Source organism: Podarcis bocagei, assembly GCF_964188305.1.
Source record: "Podarcis bocagei genome assembly, chromosome: 2".
Classification (NCBI taxonomy): domain Eukaryota; kingdom Metazoa; phylum Chordata; class Lepidosauria; order Squamata; family Lacertidae; genus Podarcis; species Podarcis bocagei.
In genome coordinates, this window is record NC_138126.1 from 8,708,989 (window position 1) to 8,728,727 (window position 19,739).

The 19,739-nt window shown below is 45.8% G+C and overlaps 1 pseudogene across 1 annotated transcript in view; it reads right to left on the reverse strand.

Moving 5' to 3' along the window:
* Window positions 1-19,739, reverse strand: part of LOC308580876 (major histocompatibility complex class I-related gene protein-like) — a 58,351-nt pseudogene that overhangs the window by 31,793 nt on the left and 6,819 nt on the right. The window contains exons 3-4 of the transcript XR_014013455.1: window positions 14,484-14,759; window positions 8,423-8,698 (exon numbers count right to left, since the gene is read on the reverse strand). The product of XR_014013455.1 is annotated as a major histocompatibility complex class I-related gene protein-like (transcript). The remainder of the gene's footprint in view (window positions 1-8,422; window positions 8,699-14,483; window positions 14,760-19,739) is intronic.

Genomic DNA, 19,739 nt, shown 5'->3' on the forward strand with positions numbered 1-19,739 from the left:
AAGCCAGTCAAAACACTTGATCATGTGACTGGTCCCTGTGCCAGATTCCTGAAGGCGTAAGAGTGGACTGTACCATTTGAAGGCATGGGGTTGGGGAAGATGACATTTCTGAATGTTCCCCATGGGAAAAAGTAGAATTCCTCACAAATGAAAAATATAAGAAAGTAGAAGAGGGAATTCCCATACTCTCTCACTATGTGCAGGTTTTCTGCTTCTAGGCAGAAAGTGGCTAGCCTACAGACTTAGTGAGGGGGCTGCATCCATATTTTATGGGCTCCCCATCCATTTTCTATTTAAAAAAAAGGTTAATTAATTTAGTTTCAAAGACTTTCCCCATAAGTATATAGGGGGAGGTGGGGCACATTGATACACCAACAATATTTCAATATTGAGAAACGTTATTCGTGTTGTGACATCACTAAAACGTGTCTATACAAGTGTGAGTATGACAGTTGCGACCGCGCTGCCTGCCAGTTCACCATTGGCGTTTGACGAGAGTAGGTGTGTTTTTAGCGCGGCCAACTAAATAATCACGTGAAATGTAAAAGTGTTCCAATGCTGTTTTTCGTTGTTTAGTTAAGATTTTAAAATACCAAAGGTAAATTATCCCACTTAGTATATAAGTTCAGTGGTTTTATTGTTAGTTTTCTGAAAATGTCCACTGGGGCACTTTGATACACTAAGACACAGGGCACATTGATACGTATAAAAGTGCCCCGTTAGTGTACAATAGTGCCCCAATATACAAGTTTGCATGAAATCTCTAAACTCTACGCAGGGCTGCCCTTGAAGCTGTCCCAGAAACTCCAGAGGGTGCAGAATGCTGCAGCGAGGCTCCTCACAGGGTCTCTGCCATGGGAGCATATTCACCCAGTGCTTTTCCAGCTGCACTGGCTCCCGGTGGAGTACAGGGTCAGATTTAAGGTGCTGCTTTTGACCTTTAAAGCCCTTCACGGCCTAGGACCCTCGTACCTACGGGACCGCCTCGCCTGGTATGCCCCACGGAGAGCCTCAAGGTCCATAAATAACAACACCCTAGTGGTCCCAGGCCCTAAGGAAGTTAGATTGGCTTCAACCAGAGCCAGGGCCTTTTCAACTTTGGCTCCAGCCTGGTGGAACACTCTGCCTCATGAGACCAGGGCCCTGCAGGATCTGATTTCTTTCCGCAGGGCCTGTAAGACAGAGTTGTTCCACCTGGCCTTTGGCTTGGAGCCAATTTGATTCCCTCCCTCCCTCTCTTTTTTCTTCTCCTTCTCCTCCTGCGATGAGGCTACATTTTAATATTTTAATGTTCCATTATTTTAATGTTGTATTTTATTTTTGTTTTTAAGTTGTAATCATTCATTTTGTTTTTATTATTGCTTGTAAGCCACTCTGAGCCCGGCCTTGGCTGGGGAGGGCGGGGTATAAATAAATATTATTATTATTATTATTATTATTATTATTATTATTATTATTATTATTATTAAACTTATTTCCTACTCATGAAATTTGAAAAGAAAAAAACTGTTGTTTACTACGTGGCCAAAGTCATTTCTAAATATAATATATGAGCGATTATCAAGTGTCATATCTCAGGAAATATCCAGGATCTTGTATGTTTGTCTTCCCCCTTGTAGAAGATAAGGCAAGCGTTGATTTCAAGGATGCTGTTTTGCCAAAACCAAATTTTTCAAAGGGCACATCTCGAACATCATCTCTTTATACTTTTTCTTTTGACTTCAGTGGATATACAATGTACACATTAGGTAGTCCAAAAATAGTAATTTAAACAAAATGCTTAGAAAAAATAAGATATTTCCTTAACATTTAGCTTCTATTGCACGTGAAGAAAATATATTATTTTTTCTAAGCATTTTGTTTAAATTACTATTTTTTGACTACTTAATGTGAGTTCTTATACTTTTTAAACTTTTTCCAAAGTTTTTTTTAATGGATAGGTGTTCGAGAAAAGATTAATAGAAGTTATGAAGTTTTGTTAAGAAAACCTGCCGTAAAGTCTATGATATGGACTTCCGGTCGGCGCCAGCGTTAATGGCGGTCCTCTTTCCGAGCTCCGGAGGAGGACTGCTCTGCGAGTTCGGGTCTGACCCGCTACGGCAAGCGGGGGACCCCTAAAATCACAGGCGCTGAAGCCTGTGAACAAGGAGACTCGGTGGGCACCAGAAGCGCTCCCCCTTACTGCAGAAAGAGCCTTTTTAAAGGCTCCGGAACGGCATCGGGAGAGCGCGGTGCTGAGAGTCGCTACCCAGCCCGCAGGGTGAAGCCGCGTCGCCATTGATGGAGAGCGCCGATTCCTTCCTGTAAATCTGAAACTGAAAAACCCGTGAGTAAGACTGAACGCTAATTTGGGACTTATTTAAAGAAAATTTGGCTGAAAACGGGGAAGGTAAAAATTAAGGAAGTCTGCCTTCCCCCGACTGCATGACAGCTTAAGCAACGGAAATTTAGAGCTGCATCCGCAGGAGACATCTTTTGACTACTTAAACCTGACATTGGATTTAATCTCCCCTCTAGCAAGCAGGGCAGAGGGGAGGAAAAGGGACATTAAGAACTGCATAATTTACCTAAAAAAGAAAAAAGTCTTCTGCTGCCTTAACGCCCTGAAGCGGACTGCCAAATAAGACATTAGGGCACTGAACTGTCTTTAAGTTCCTGGGAAAGTTACATAGCTGAAGCTTTGTTTGATACAAAGTTCTTGGACCTTGTTGATACAGTATATTGGAGCAGGCTGAAATAGTATCTACTGGAAAAAGTGCTGTAACAGATATTTACAAACCTCCTGATATATTTGTCTTTAACTTCTTTGTCTCCATACTCGGACATTTTTGTTTGCTCCCCCTAGAGGGCCAAAGTAACGGCTGTAACAGGCTAGGACAGAGGAATTTTCCATCAGGGGATTGTTTTCCTGGGAACGACCTTGGGACATGAGTGGCCCAGCGGAAGAGATAACCACAAGAGCCAAAGCTAAGCAACAACAATACCAGCAACAGCAACAAAAGAAAAGAGGCTCAATTACCGGCGTAACTCCTACAGGAACAACAGGACAAGAAAAAGTGACAGCTGCCTCCATGGAGTCAGTGACACAAGCGCTACTCAAGATAAATCAGTCTTTGGAGACCTTGACAAAGCAGAGTACAGAAAATACACAGAAATTAACAGAACTAACAGCAAGATTGGATTTGAATACAGAATCTATAAACAGGCTGGTCCAAGAAAATTCCGCAACACGTAAGATTGCAGAGGAAGCTAGAACTATTGCTGGAGAGACACAAGAGAACTTGGAACCGATTGCTAAAAAGGTTCATGAACATGATGCAACTCTGGCTTTGTGGGAATTACAGAGAAAGGAAAGAAATCTGAAATTAAGATTGATTCCAGAGAGCGAAGGAGACAACCTAGCGGAGTTTTTAACACAAGAGTTTGCTGATTTCTGGGAAGACTTGGAGGAGGAAGAATTTAAGATAACAACAGCATTTAGACTGGGCAGAAGACAGAACAGAAAGACCCCGAGGGACTGTTTGATTACCCTTAGATCGAAGGAAGAAAGAGATAAAATATTAAAATTACATTACCAAAAGGCCTTGCAAATTGAAAATTCATCCATACAGATTTTTAAGGAGAAAAATTCTTAATAGTTGGAATTTATGCACCAAATGAAGGCAAGGCGGAATTCTTCAAGAGACTCCATGAAACTTTGACGGACTATTTGGATTACAATATGATAATTATGGGAGACATGAACGGTGTAGTGTCTACAAATATGGACAAGGCACAAAGACTGACAATTTCCAAGGAAGGGAGACTTCCGAAGACCTTCTTTGAGATGACGGAAAATATGGACCTAATAGACATATGGAGAACAAGGAACCCTCTTGAGAGAGAGGGAACTTTTTTCTCTCAAGCAATGATGACCTGGACCAGAATTAATCAAATTTGGATCACTAGTGGGATGGCTCCAAAGATTAAGAAGGTAGAAATCTGCCCAAAAACTTGCTCCGACCATAACGCCGTGAAGATGGAAATGAAACTTACAACAACTGGTCAATTTAGATGGAGGATGAATGACACCCTGTTTCGAGATAAGGAGATCCACATGAAGGCCCAAAAAACCCTAAAGGACTATTTTGAAATAAATCTAAAGGCCGATGTGGAAAAAAGAGTGATCTGGGACGCAAGTAAAGCTGTGATGTGAGGATTTTTGATTCAACAAAATTCAATAAAAAAGAGAAAGCAGAATGAGAAGAAGGGAAAAGATTTTGGAAAAGATAAAAGAAGGAGAGAAAAAATTAAGATCAAAACCAAAGTCCCAGGAGATTTTGAGAGAGATCAAGTTATATCAAACACAATATATGGAATTGATGAATCAAGAGATTGAATGGAAGATAAAGCAAATGAAACAAAAGACACTTGAATCGGCAGACAAATGTGGCAAACTTCTGGCATGGCAATTAAAGAAAAGGCAGAAACTAAATACAGTTACAAGCCTAGAAGTGGATGGAAAGAACATATCTAAACCCAATGAGATTAGAAACTGTTTTCTGAGTTATTTTAAAAAACTTTACTCTCAAGGGCCACAAAATGAAGAGGACATAGATAAATTCCTTAATAAATATGGATTACAAAAAATCTCTCATCAAAGCAAGGTGGATCTAAACCAGAGAATAACAGAACAAGAGATAGAGGGTGCCATTCAGGACATGCAACTGGGCAAATCTCCAGGACCAGATGGACTGACTTCCAGATACTATAAATCGTTGAAGGAGTGGTTGGTTCAACTGTTAAAGGAAGTCTGTAACGAGATCTTAGAGGGGAAAAGGGCACCAGAATCGTGGAAAGAAGCGTATATTTCACTCATACCAAAGACAGAGACTGAAAAGACTCAACTTAAGAACTACCGCCCAATATCATTACTCAATGTGGATTATAAAATTTTTGCAGACATTTTGGCAAAAAGATTTAAAAGAGTGTTGATGGAGAAGATTCATAAGGACCAAGCAGGCTTTCTCCCAAAAAGGCACCTATCAGACAATGTAAGGAATATAATAGACATTTTGGAATTGCTAGAGGTGAACATAAACACTAAAGCAGTGCTGATTTTTGTGGACGCGGAGAAAGCCTTTGACAATATTTCTTGGAGTTTTATGAAAAAGAATCTTCATGGGATGGGGGTAGGCCAAGGTTTTGAGAATGGTATGGGTGCAATATATTCTGAACAAAAAGCTAAGCTGATTGTAAACAATGTGATTACGGAGGAACTTAAGATAGAAAAAGGAACACGACAGGGGTGCCCAATTTCTCCATTGCTTTTCATTTCTGTTCTGGAGGTGTTGCTGAATATGATTAGAAATGACCAGCAGGTTAAAGGTGTACAGGTCGGAGCTAAACATTACAAGTTAAGGGCATTTGCAGATGACCTAGTATTGACCTTACAAGAGCCAAACACTAGTACGAAAAGAGTGTTGGAGATAATTCAACAATTTGGCCAGGTAGCCGGATTTAAACTGAACAAACAAAAAACTAAAGTCTTAGAAAAAAACTTGACAGTCATGGAGAAGGAGAAATTTCAAGAAGAGACAGGTTTGACAGTGGTTAAGAAGGTGAAATATCTAGGGGTTCATTTGACATCTAAAAATTTGAACTTGTATAAGGACAACTATGAAAAATGTTGGTCAGAAATTAAAAAAGATCTAGAAATATGGTCAAATTTAAAACTGTCAATGTTAGGCCGAATTGCAGTTATTAAGATGAATGTATTGCCTAGAATGTTATTTTTGTTTCAAACTTTGCAGATCCTTGACAGATGGACTGTTTCAAGAGGTGGCAGAAAGACATTGCGAGATTTGTCTGGCAGGGCAAAAAGCCCAGAATAAAATTTAAAGTACTTACAGATGCAAAAGAAAGAGGGGGATTTGCCCTGCCGGACTTAAAACTGTACTATGAAGCAGCAGCGTTTTGCTGGCTTAAAGAGTGGATGCTCCTCGAGAACACAGATATCTTGGATTTAAGGTAAAGGTAAAGGTACCCCTGCCCGAACGGGCCAGTCTTGACAGACTCTGGGGTTTGTGCGCCCATCTCACATCTATAGGCTCGGGTCACGTGGCCAGCGTGACAAAGCTGCATCTGGCGAGCCAGCGCAGCACACGGAACGCCGTTTACCTTCCCGCTGGTAAGCGGTACCTATTTATCTACTTGCACCCGGGGGTGCTTTCGAACTGCTAGGTTGGCAGGCGCTGGGACCGAACAGCGGGAGCGCACCCCGCCACGGGGATTCGAACTGCCGACCTTTCGATCGGCAAGCCCTAGGCGCTGAGGCTTTTACCCACAGCGCCACCCGCGTCCCCATCTTGGATTTAGAAGGCTTTAATAATACATTTGGTTGGCATGCATATTTATGGTATGATAAAATCAAAGTGCATAGGGCCTTTAAAAATCACATTGTCAGAAAAGCATTGTTTAATGTTTGGATAAGATATAAAGACTTGTTGGAAAACAAAACCCCTAGATGGTTGTCACCCTTGGAGGCTAAGGCATTGAAGAAACTCAATATGGAGGTCGGATGGCCAAAGTATTGGGAAATTTTGGAACAGGATGGAGATAAATTGAAATTACAAAGTCATGAGAAATTGAAACCTAAAGTACAAGACTGGCTCCAATATTTCCAAATAATGGAGGTTTACAAACAGGACAGGAAAATTGGCTTCCAGGTGGAAAAATCAAAATTAGAGACTGAACTGTTAGAACCCAATACTAAGAATTTGTCAAGAATGTATAATTTGCTGCTGAAATGGAATACACAAGATGAAACAGTTAAATCAGCTATGATTAAGTGGGCACAGGACATTGGTCATAACATCATGTTTGCTGACTGGGAATGGTTGTGGAACACCGGTATTAAATTTACGGCATGTAATGCCTTGAAGGAAAATATTATGAAAATGATCTACAGGTGGTACATGACCCCAGTACATGCCTGATAATAAGTGTTGGAAATGTAAAGAAACTGAAGGTACTTTCTATCACCTTTGGTGGACATGCCCGAAGATTAAGGCTTTCTGGGAAATGATATATAATGAAATGAAAAAGGTACTTAAATGTACTTTCCCTAAGAAACCAGAGGCCTTTCTCTTGGGCATTGTCGGCCAATTGGTGTCAAAGAAAGATAGAACTTTCTTTATGTATGCTACAACAGCAGCAAGAATACTTATCGCAAAGTATTGGAAGACACAAGATCTACCCACCCTGGAAGAATGGCAGATGAAAGTGATGGACTACATGACATTGGCTGAGATGACCGGCAGAATCCGTGATCAGGGAAAGGAGACGGCGGAAGAAGAATGGAAGAAATTTAAAATCTATCTTAAGGACTATTATAAACTTGATGAATGTTAGAATGTCGAAGTTTTGAGAAAGAAAGGGTTACAGTGATATAAAATTAGACTGAAGGAAAGATTAAGAGGACAGAGGCTTGACAGAAATATTTAGAAGTTGCTAAAAAATTTTGGACATTGGGATGCAGAAAGGGGAGGTATGGGGGAGTCTGAGAAACAAGGTTTATGAAAAAAAAGGTTATGAAACTATATGTGTTTGCATGTCTTTTTATATGTTTGTATTGTTTTAAAAAATTTTGTAAAACCAATAAAAAAATTATATAAAAAAAATAAAGTCTATGATATGTGTGAAACACTTAGTTTTGATGCATAATTTAGATTTTTAAGTAACAAATTGAAGGGCTGATTATGATCTCATAATAAAAATTGTTTTTTCATTAAATTTTTGTAAATAATTACCATTCTCATACAATTTACACTTTGTATCAAAGTGCCCCGTAGGTGGGGCACAATCATACAAAACCCATTTTTTACTCAAGTCATTATATTCTCATTATCTTCTAACTTTAATGCTTCTTTTGATTGCTGTTATAATATTGATTAGTTATGCCACGCATAAAGCAATTTTTAAAATTATTTGACTCATTTTGGTACATAAAAGATGAGACATAATTTTTCTGCATCAATCTGCCCCCCCCCCTTCCCCTACCCAAGTGTAAAGGCAAAAGGTTTTTCTGTATCCCGCCTCAAATCTGTCCATTTCAATTTTCTTTTTTAACTTAATTTAAAATGCATTTTGCTTTCCTGGCCCCTTCCCTGCTGTTTCTTTGTGCCCCCTCCCTCATTTGTCTTTTGCCATCCCTTATTCTAGCCAAAGGGGCATGGGGGGCCTGTTTTTAAGGATCTCCCCCCCCCCCAATCATACTCTGAAGTGACCCCTTTTCTCCTCCCAGAGTCCCAAATTTCTTTCTGCCTCCCCCACCAAGAAAAGTGTTTGCTGTTTGGTCCAAAAGGAAGATTGTTAGGGGGGGAGGGGAATATGTAGGGAAACTGCCCCACTGAGCCCCCCTCCCCACTGCCCCCCCTCTTACCTGTCCTCAGCAGAGTCTCCTTCCCGTACTCCAGGTATCTCTGCAGCCACTCCATGCAAATCTCTTCCAGGTAGTGCTTATTGTGCTGGTTCCCGGCCATGTTAGGATCCCACTTCCTCTTGCTCACTTCGGCCTCCGTCTGGGCTGCCGTCCAGGTGAGGGTCTCCTTGTCGAAGGCGATGAAGTCTCTCCCATCATAGCTGTATTGATCATTCCCTCCTTTGCGCCCGTCTGACCTCAGCTCACAGCCATACATCCGCTGAAGGGTGTGGATCCCTGGAAGGACCAGAAGAGGCCCAGGAGGTCAAGGGGGGTCACAGCAGCCCCTCCCCCATCAGCAAAGGAGCCCGGGAAAAAGGATTTATTTCCCTCAGACTCAGGGAAGAGGCAGCAGTCAGAGGGGAGAAAAATCAACCAGCATTGTATCTTTCTGAAGGCTCATCTGCATAATATGTTCACTGAAACAAACACTACAATCCTGAGCCTCTGAAGCCCCCCTTTAATTGCCCCCTCTCTCTCAACGCCTCTCTCTCTCCCCCCCCCCCAAATTCCTAGTGGATTCTCCCAACTCCCTGGAGGTGGGGGAGGGGTGGGGTTTCTCTTCCTGCCCAACAGGAACATCCCTTGCAGGGTCAGAGGTCACAGTCTGTCCCTCTTTCCCCCCAGCCCTGCTCCTCTGGATCTTGCCCCTTTGGGAGGGACGCCTCAGCTGTCCCCCGTCCCCCCCTAGAAAGGGGGACACCCACACATTGGGGGCCCTTTCAAGAGAGAAGGTCTCCTCTTCCTCTCCATCTCTCTCCCCCCAGCTGCTCCATATCAAGGACCTTTTCCCTAAAAGGAGGAAAGTCATGGAAGGGCCTTCGGAAAAAGAAGTTTCCTCATAGCCTGGGTGGGAAGGAGAAGCCGCAAGGGGGGTTTGCCCCACTTCAAAATGCCCCCCCCCTTCTCAGCAGAAGCCAGGCTGCCCTTGTCAAAGATGGCGGGTCCCTGCATCCCCCTGCCCACCCCAGGGGGCTACCACCAAATCTTCAAAACAACAACAATAACATATAAATAAATAAATAAATAAATAAATAAATAAATAATAAATAGTGTTTGCTGATGTTTTATGTACATTTTATGGATTTTTCCTGATTTTATTATAACTTTCTAGGTTGTATACTATCTTGATATACTTTTATGGAAAGCACATATTATAAATACTTTAATAAAATCTTCAGTCGATCAATAATAAAAGACGAGCTGGTTTTCATTAGCCAGTCAATGTCCACCTAATAAATCCTTCTTCAACGAACACATGATCCTTATACAGTGGTTCCTTGGATGTCAAACGGCTTGGCTCCCAAACACCGCAAACCCAGAAGTAAGTGTTCTGGTTTGCAAACGTTCTTTGGAAGCCAAACTTCCAACACGGCTTCCGATTGAGTGCAGGAAGCCGCGCCTTGGTTTTCGAACGGTTCCAGGAGTCAAATGGGAGTGGAATCAACTGACTTTATTGGAAGGCAGCTCAAAGATTTAATACATCCCATTTATTGCTGTGGAAAGAGGTGCCATGGATAAATTTTGACCTCTGTTACTTCAGTCACAACTGGTTGAAATAGAAATATATATTATTCTGCTCTCATTCAGACCACATAACTGTGGGATGTTCTTATATATGCTAATGCTCGTGACTTTTCAATCTGCTCTTCAATTCCAGTATCTGAAGCATTGATGTGGTGTTTTCACTTGGCAGGTGGCATCACCCGGCACCCGCTGAGACCCCAGACCCCTGGCAGGGCCCACGGGTGCTGAGGACCCCAGCCCTGTCTCCTCTAGGCCAGCCAGCAGGGTCAGCAGACAGCCATTTTGATTTCCCACAACAAAACCATGGAGAGAAGCTACGTCAGGGACCCCAAGACAGGGTGGGAAATGGCAATGGTTGCTCCTGGCCATGTACAGAGTTCTGTTGGTCTTTGTGTAGCCTGAGGGAGCTCAGCAACGGACGAGAGGCTGTCCCAGAGGATACCAGGTTGCTCTCACTTCTGATTTAGGCTTCCCCTTTCATCTCAGGAGCCCTTGGCTTATAGCTGAATTGAGTTTGGGTATAGAATGCCTTGCATTACAGAAGCCTCTCTCAACATGAATCCTGCTTTCCTGGGCTGGATTCAGCTAACACAGCTAGTCTAAAAACCAAGTCTTATTTGCACAACCAAGTCTTACTTCTCCCCATCTCCTTCCCCACAAATCAGCTGGGGGGGTCAGGAGAAGCCCCAGAGGGGTCTGCAGGGGGAGGAAAAGGGAAATTGCTCCCTCTGGCAAGTAGAAGGATTGTAACAGTGCTACTTTGGAGTCCTGCCTCTAGAACTACTCAACATATTGAAGAAGAATCAGAATCAGAATCAGAATCAGAATCAGAAGAAGAAGAAGAAGAAGAAGAAGAAGAAGAAGAAAAAGAAGAATCTTCTACAAGACCATGTCCCAAGGTGATATAGTTCTTTTTATGCACTCAAACAATGGTTTGTGGTTGGCCTATGCAAACAACAAACCAAACCACAAACCCCACCAGCTGGTCTGGATATGGAGCTTTGGCTTGGAGGGAAGTTGCTTTGTCTCATTGCTTCTTCAGCATAAATTGCTTTCTCCCTCATTTTATAAATGAAGCTCACTCCCCTCCCGTTTCCTCAAGATGTTAAGTGGGATCAATCCCGATACACCTATACCTTCAAGATTGTTTTTAAATAGAATCAGACGACATTTCCAGGGCTGTCCGTGGCACCTTTGAAGTGGCCACCTCATTATTTTGGGATTTTCTGAGCTAAGCAATTGCAAGAAATGATCAGGAAACGAGAGGCGCCCCTTGGTGACATGTATGGGGCATTTTCCATGGATAGGTGCAGGGGCTCAGGAGGGACCCAATCCCCATTTTTAAAAGGTGGAGAAGCAGAATTCCCAGGAGCCCAAGAGGAAGCCTGCAAGGCCAGGCCAGGCCTGATCCCACTGCAAGAAAAGCAGACCTGCCCATTGCAGCGTTGGCTTGGTCTCAGCTGACCCCCTGGGTTTCTTCCTTGCAAGCCTGACAAGGCCAACGAAGGCCCCAGAGGGCTTTGGACACACTCAGGCTGACCCCTTTGGCAAGGCTCCTTCCACCTCCATTATTCTGTGTCCCAGGTGGGGAATCTCTTTGGCTACAGGGCCCAGATCCTGACCAGGATTGTCCCCAGGGGCCAAAAGGGGCAGGAGGGTGAAGCTGGCATCATGGCATAGCCCACCCGTCAATCTCACCCACCTTTCAAAAGCCCTTGAGGGAGTTTCCAAGCACCCAGCAGGGGCGCAGCCTCTTGGGAACTGCAGCACAAGGGGCACGGCCTGCCTTGCACTCAGCGCTTGGGGAAGCTGGCAAACTGCTTCTTCCTCATCTCCAGGGGAAGCCCTTCATTCAGGAGCAAATCCCCTCCTGAATCCGGAACATGAAGTACTGTCAAACTGAGCAGGATTTTACTTCTGCTCATGGGGCAAATCCTACCCCCTGGCAGGCCAAGACTGGCCCACAGCCACAGGTTCCCCACCCCCGTTCTGTGCGGACATTATTGCTTGCCACTTGGGTCCCTGCAACATGGAATAGTGGCTTCAGCTGCATGGAGACTAGACGTGTTTGTTCCAGGAAACAGAAATCTTTGGCTCCGTTCCCTCTGTCCCTGCCCTCCATTCATATTACAGTGGTGCCTGAAAAGAATCTGTTCTGTGATTCTCTTCGTCTAGCGGTTTCTTTGTCTTGCGAAGCAAGCCCATTGACGGATTAGTGGATTAGCGCTATTAGCGGCTTATCGGATCAGCTGATAAGCGGCTTAGAAAAGGGGGGGGAGGGGGAAAAACCCGCAGGAACTCGCAATACATTTTCGTCTTGTGAAGCAAGCCCATAGGAGATTCGTTTTGCGAAGCACCTCCAAAACGGAAAACTCTTTCGTCTAGCGGGGCACCACTGTAATGGTAAGAGCTGCTCAACGGCGGAAGGGGCTCCCTTGGGAAGTGCTAAAATCTCCTTCCTTGGAGGTTTTTAAGCAGAGGCTGGGTGTCCATCTGTCAGGGATGCTTTAGCTGAGATTCCTGCACTGCAGGGGGTTGGACTAGATGACCCCTGGGTTCCCTTCCGACTCTACGATCCTATGGTTTTTTGAACTATTATAGAATTCTATTTTATTTATGCTGAAAATTATGCAGAGAAAAAACTGGGAGTATCTTAAAGCATCAATTGTAAACGTCATTCTTAGGAAGTAAGCTCTTCCAGACACCTTAGGACTGAGCTGCTTGAACTGGCCTTAGGGTTAGTTAAGCCATTACAGGACATAAGAACAGCTTGGCTTCAGGATCAGAGGCCCATGGAATCTGATTTTTGGTGCCTGCTAAAAAGATTTATGTTTAGGCAAGCCTAACCAAACACATAGATGTCAATGTTTAAATCTTTTTTTCTCTTAATCTTCATTTCCAAAAATGTTTTAATTGTTTTTGTCTATTGTTTTAAACTGTATTTACCAATAATTTTAGTATTTCTTGCAAATATTGATGCAAATATTTTAATGCAATGAAGCGGTATATTATTAGACAAAATAAAATCTTATTAGACAAAAATAAATACAATGAAGAAGGTTCTGCCAAATGTTGATAAACTCCTAGTTCCAATATGAGACTCTCAAAAAATGATAAGGAGCAGGAGGATAACATGTTTGTCTGTTTAATTGATTTGGAGAAGAAAACAGGGTAGGATTTCTCCAGCTAATCATTGTCATGTATTGTTACACCACTAGATAAAAACACTTCTCTGAAAAGAACTTTTCTATTGATAGGAAGAGAAAACTTTAGATGAGAATTGGGTCTTTAAAATGTTGAGTGTCTGATGTAGACCTAAATTAAGGATTATCCTCAAGCACATGCAATGCCAACTCCCACAAGACTGCATTTCAGCGAACAAACAGGACTCTTGAAGCACCCTCTCTGGGCGTTACACGTGTGTAGGGGGCAAGTGCTGTGAAAGGTGTTGTGGTGCTGTTAGGGGTAAAGTCCTGAAGCAGGGAACCTGCTTAGGAAGTGAGGAAGTGGAGAAGCCTGGAAGGTAAAGGTGCAAAATCATAGAGAGATCTCTCCCCAGACCCAGCAGAGGCTCCCACTTCTGAAGTTCTGATCCTAAATTGCAATTGGTGGGGGGAGTCACTCAACTTTGAGGCTAGACACAAATGCCTCCCCCCACCCTTCCAGCATGCTGGCTCCTTTCACACAACTAACATCTCATAGGGACTAACATCTTCTGACTCATTTCAGAAGGAAGTTTAAAAAACAAAAATGTGTGCCAAGAGGCTTTTGCCGGATGTCTACCAGCTTTTACCGAGTTTAGTGATTCCTGTCATAACAGTTCCAAGGCTGGATGGGGCAGGGGGAGGAGTGTGGCAGAATGCTGGAGGTGTGGGAGCCTTGGGGGCTCTGGTCCACCCTCCCCCCCCCCTTCATGTATTTGCCACTCTGACCCCCCCAAACCCAGTCCATTTGTGTTCCTTCAAAAGGCTTCTCTTTCAACACTGTGCCAGGGAGAGGGAGGGGCTTGGTGATGGTCAGAAGGGTCAGCCAATCAGCACCTCTGTCTGGGCAGCTGGCTTCTCCTTAAGCAGGACCAGAACTCAAGGCTTGCTTGTCTCAGCCTCAGGATCCCCACCCTTCTCTTCCCGTCCCAGAGGAAAATGAACTAGACAGATTTCCACCTCAAAAAGCCTAAGTTGAGCCTAGCATGGAAGGAAGGGCAGGCAATGGAGACATTTCCTTGGTAGGATGTGCAGGTCCAGAGAGGGTCATACTGGGGGGGGGGGTGTCTTTGCCCTCCAATTCTCATTCTCTGTCCCCCCCACCCCATACCTTCCCAGCCCCCATTAAGACCTTCATTAAGGGAAGGGAAGATGCCTTTGCCCTGGTGGAGACCCCCACCCTCCATTTCCTTTCCTCCCAGCAGCCCCCCCCCCCGCAATTCTGGCCCTTGGAGGAAACATTATTGGGGGGGGAGAGGTTTGACTCTGTTCCTCTCCTGCCTTCCACTCACCTCCGCTCTGGTTGTAGCGATTCTGCAGAGTCTGCAGATTCACCCTGAACGCCAGCTCAGCGCCCTGAGCTCTCTGAGTGTTCCTGTCCCAGTACTGAGGATCCTCCTTTTCCACCTTCCTTATCCAGGGGACGCGAGGCAGATACTCCTTAGTGTCACTGTCGTACTGAACAAATGGCTGGTCATCCACATACCCCACAGTGATGAACTGGGGCAGCCCCTGGCCAGGCTCAGACACGGCTGTGTAGAAGTAGCGCAGGGAGTGAGAAGTGGAGCCTGGAAAGGAAGAGAGAGGGGCAGAGAGTTAGGGGTCCTGCAGATGAAGGCAGTGGCCTAATCCTGCTGTATTACAGGCAGCAGCCCTAAATTAGGAGATCCAAAGTTCAGCAGGGTTTGGGGGAGTTTACAGACCTGCCCTTAAACACAAAGGAGGCAGAGCAGAGGGAGCCTAAGAATCAGAGAGTTGAAAAGGGGAGAGGATATAACTACAAGTAACAACAACAATAGCCCATGGAGCAGAGGGCGAGAAAAAGCTATTTGAGGCAGCACTAAATCTCTGCATGTCTCTGCTGAGGCTCCATGTGGGGGGAGAGAGGCCAGCCCCTCCCCTTTTGCCAAGGGGGCAGGAATTGCCCCCCACTTGCCAGCGCCAAGCTGATGAGAGCTCCCACAACATGGTCTGAAGACTCAGGATGCAGGCACCGAACGGAAGCTAAGCAGGCTCAGGTCTGGGAAGTGGATGGAGGGGAGACCAGACAAAGCAAAATCCATATATTGGGAGAACAGGAAGCTGCCTCCTCCTGGGTCAGAACACTGGTCCAGGTAGCTCAGAGTTGTCTGCCCTGACTGGGATGGCTCATATCTGCAGAAACGGGCCTAGGAAAGCCACTCCCTTGGAGCCGCCCCACCACCTGACCTTCTGGAGCCATGCACTGAACAGGTCTCACCTGGGTCTTGCTTCCTGGGCTCTGGGAGGCTTTGGAAAGATCTCCTGGGAACTCAGGAGAGCCCCACAAGATCCTGTCAGAACCTGCCACAGTCTCTTATGCAAGGCAGAGAGCTTCAAAGCTCTTTTGGTACTGAGACAACCTTGCACAAAAAGAGCTCTCTGCCTTCTGCATATATAATTGGTGTGAATCCAGCATAAGGTTGAAATCCTTCAAGGTAAATGCATTCCAGTTGCTAGTTTCCTGCACTTTCCACCAGTTTTCCAGGGAGATGTCAAGTTAATTGGCCTGCAATTTCTGAGATCCTTCCTGGATCCCCTTTTGATAATCGGTGTTTAAATGGTTCAGTGTTGCAATCTTATGCTTTGAGCTGCCACCCACGGAGCGGGTTCCCCACTTGAGAAAGAAGGCCCCACAGGGATAGCAGGGGCAGGAGGGCAAATGCAACTTTGGGGTCAGGTCTCAACATGTGGCCCCACATCCCCCTTTCCCCACACTTGCCCCTTCACGAGATCGAACACAGGAAGGGGGACAGAGCTCTGGCCACCAGGGGACCTAATGAGTCTCCACAGCAGATCCCCATCAGAAGCAATTAACTTTTGTTGACATCCATCAGCAGATTTTGCTGTTTCTGCTCACTCACCACACTCCTTACCCCTCTTCCCAAGTCACAGTGAATGTGTACTAAGGGGGCTGTGTGCCTCCTTTGCGCGGGAGGAAAGAGCCAAGGCTCCATGGTACTTCTCTAGGGCCACCGCTGTACAGGGTATAGGACAGGGGTCTGCAACCTTTAAGACAAAAAGAGCCACTTGGACCCGTTTCCGAAGGGAAAAAAAAAACTGGGAGCCGCAAAACAAGCCAAATGTAAATAACCACACATTCTTCCCCTTCCCCCATTCTCTCTCTTTTCCCTGAGTCTATTTCAGATAGCAAAGAGGGGTATGGTACCTCTCATATCCATTTTTTGCAAAGCACCATGTGCATAGAGGGCATTATACAAATTAATACATAGATATTTTTGTAATTTATTTCCCTCCCAAGTATCCAGAATAGCCCATCAATAAACAAATTAACAAAATGATGTTCATGTGGAAGTAAAGGATAAGGCGGTCAGATTACACCAAAGGAAACCTAGAAGTCCTGTTAATGGGATAGTGCAAGTTAACAGCATGTTGCTGGCCATGTCAACACCTTCATTTGGATTTTAAAAAAAGTTTTACTTAACCGTTTGATGAAATAAGAATTTTGGAAAGATGCTGTCCAAAATGACACTAACGTATTTACAAACTGCAGGGAGCAAAGAAAAAAAAAAGATTAAAAATAAAAACACAGAGAATTTATGAAAATATAGGTTTCCTATTTCCACCCCACAGGAGTCACGGCTGCTGTTTTGAAAGGCTTATGAGATGGTTTCGAGCTTTCAGAGTTCATCTTTTCCCCGCAATAAGGTGTATCTATGTCCACTGGGTGCTAGCTTCTGGAATGAACTTTCAGGTGGGCTGCTTACTATGTCTTGAAGTGGCTGACCAGGTGCTACATCAGTTGGATCTGGGCCATGGTGAAATTCCCTGTGCAGTTTCCCAGAGTGCAAATCTAGTACAAATTGCTTGAGTTTACCTGGAGTAGCCACATCGCTGAAGTCTGGGAAGACATACATGTGCCTAAAACTGTCAATAGCAATAACAGGACAGTCTGCTGGAGTCTTCTGAATGTGGAGGAGTGAATGTCTGAACTTGTCACAATCAGCATGTAAAAAGTTTATCGTACCCTTTTCACTTATTAACTGCCGTGCAACTTCCTGCTGGAACTTCTCTAGATTTTCTGTGTCATCTTTCATATGAAAGAGTATAAGAAAAGGAAGACCCTCTTCTGTCAATTCCTCTCCATTCTCAAACGTAATTTCACGAACAAGTGGAACACATTTATCTTGAGTCCATGCATAAGCCAAGTCAAAATTGGTCATAGAGCCCAAGTAAACCATATCTGGAGCATCGGGGGGGGGGGGCGCGCGTGAGGCTGTGGGTTGCTCGGTCTCCCTGCCGCTCCGGCTCTGTGGCTCTCTTTGGCTCTCTTTCCCCCCGGCCTCCAGGGGAAGTGCGCAGCGGGCGGGCGGGCGGGCGCCAACACGGAGATCCTGAAGCACCACCGCCACACCTCTCTCTCTCTCTCTCACACACACACACACACACACACACCGCCCCGCCATCTCGAGCGCGCGCTCTCTCTCCCCCGCGCGCTCTCTCTCCCCCTCGCCTCAGGTGCCTCGCGCGCGGGGCTGAGGAGAGCGTGGCCTGGGTGGGCGGGGGAAGCTATGAGCCGTGAAGCCGCCTGGCAGAACTTGCCTCCGGCGGCAGAAGCAGCAGCAGCAGCCCTTCTCTGGCCGCCGCCTCCTCCATCCCAGCAGCCGCCGCCTCTCGAGCTCCGCTGCCGCCGCTGCCCTGCTTTGCCCGGCTCGGCTGCCCAGCTCCATCCCCCTCCTCTTTCTGGCGCTTCTGCTTTTCTGCTCAGGGTCCCCGAGGATCTGCGGAGCCGCGGCAAAGGTGCAAAAGAGCCGCATGCGGCTCCGGAGCCGCGGGTTGCCGACCTCTGGTATAGGATGAGCCCCACAGAGAAGGCCCCCCAAGACAGCTGCAGCTCCTTAATTCCCACCCTGGGCTCCTTTGGGAGGAAGGTGGGGATATAAACTCAATTTTAAAAAATGACTCTGTCAGTACCAAGAAAGGCCTCACAGATTTGGGCGTAAAGATGAGGCCTTCCTTCCAACACCTGTCCCATTCTCTGCCTAGAGATTAACAAAGACCCACAGAAACAGCTCACAAAGACTTGGGGAGGGAGGGAGCTGATCATAGGCTTTCAGCATCATACCTGGGGCTTCTGCCCCCACCAGAACACCCCCCTCTGACGGAAAAGCTGAGTCAAGTTCAGCGAGAGATGGGGCATTTCCATGGGGAAAGCTAGAGGGGCACAGTGCTAAAAGAGGAAGAGGAGGCTATTCCTGCTTTGCCTCAGGTAGCAGAAATGGGATGTATAATTATTATTATTTATTGAATTTATATACCGACCGATCTTCTTCTTCTACTAAAGCTCACCAAAACTGGATGTCAATGAAGACATTAAAGAAAATACCGCCCTATACCTGGAGGCCTCAGGGCGGCTGACAGAACAAAATCTAAATATAAATCCACAAAATATTCAATAATAAAAAAGCCAATACCCCCCCCACAAAACCCCCACACACTTTTAAAAGGATGTCAATCAAATCAACCAAAGGCCTGGTTAAAAGGGAATGTTTTTGCCTGACTTAGTCAACAGGTGAATAATGAAAGTGCCAGGCGAACTTCCCTGGGGAGAGCCTTCCACAGACAGGGAGCCACTGCAGAGAAGGCCCTGTTCTCACATTGATGCCACCCTTTGCCCTCCGGACCTCTAGAGGAGGTGGCACAGGAAGGAGATGATCTCAGGGTCCAGGTAGGTTCATAGAGAAAGAGGTGGTCCTTGAGGACCCTGTGAAAATTGTGTCGAATGCACTTTGGGCAACTTCACCCTCAAGGAGGAAGAAGCCCGCTTGAGTTTGCCCAGTGACTCATCTCAAGACAACTAGGAAACTAAAATAAAAACCATAGACAGGACTCTGAGGGTCCAACCCCCTGCGATGCTGGCATCTTGACTGCAGCATCCATGGCAGATGGCCAAACAACCCCTGCTAACAAATCTCCTAGGAAGTAGAATCTACCAGTGGCGTAGCGTGGGGGGTGCCAGGGGTGCCGGCCACACCGGGCGCAACATTTTGGGGGGCGCGTTTGGCCAGCCCTCCTCGAGGAAGCAGGAACCCCACTGTCCTCGGACCTCCTCCGAAGGCTGGCGGTGGGGCAGAGAGACCTCCTCCTGCCGCCAGCCTTCGGAAGGCTGCTCCGAAGCCTGGCGGTGGGGCGGAGAGACCTCCTCCCGCCGCCAGCCTTCGGATGGCTGTCCTGAAGACTTGTGGTGGGAGCAGTAGCGTAGCGTGGGGGGTGCAGGGGGGCCTGCTGCACCTGGCGCAACATCTGGGGGGCGCGGAAGAGACTCGAGTGCTAAAATCCACGGGTTAGGGGGCACAAATTACTTGCCTTGCCCCGGGTTAGGGGGCGCAAATTACTTGCCTTGCCCCGGGTGCTGAGAACCCATGCTACGCCACTGGAATCTACCACCTGCTGAAGGAGATCCACTGTGGGAAACAAAGTTCAAGGAAGCGTAAACCTGCAAGATGAGTTTGCTTGAATTACATACGCCGTGATGGTTGGTTCGGTTTCCTTTCAGGCAAGATCAAATG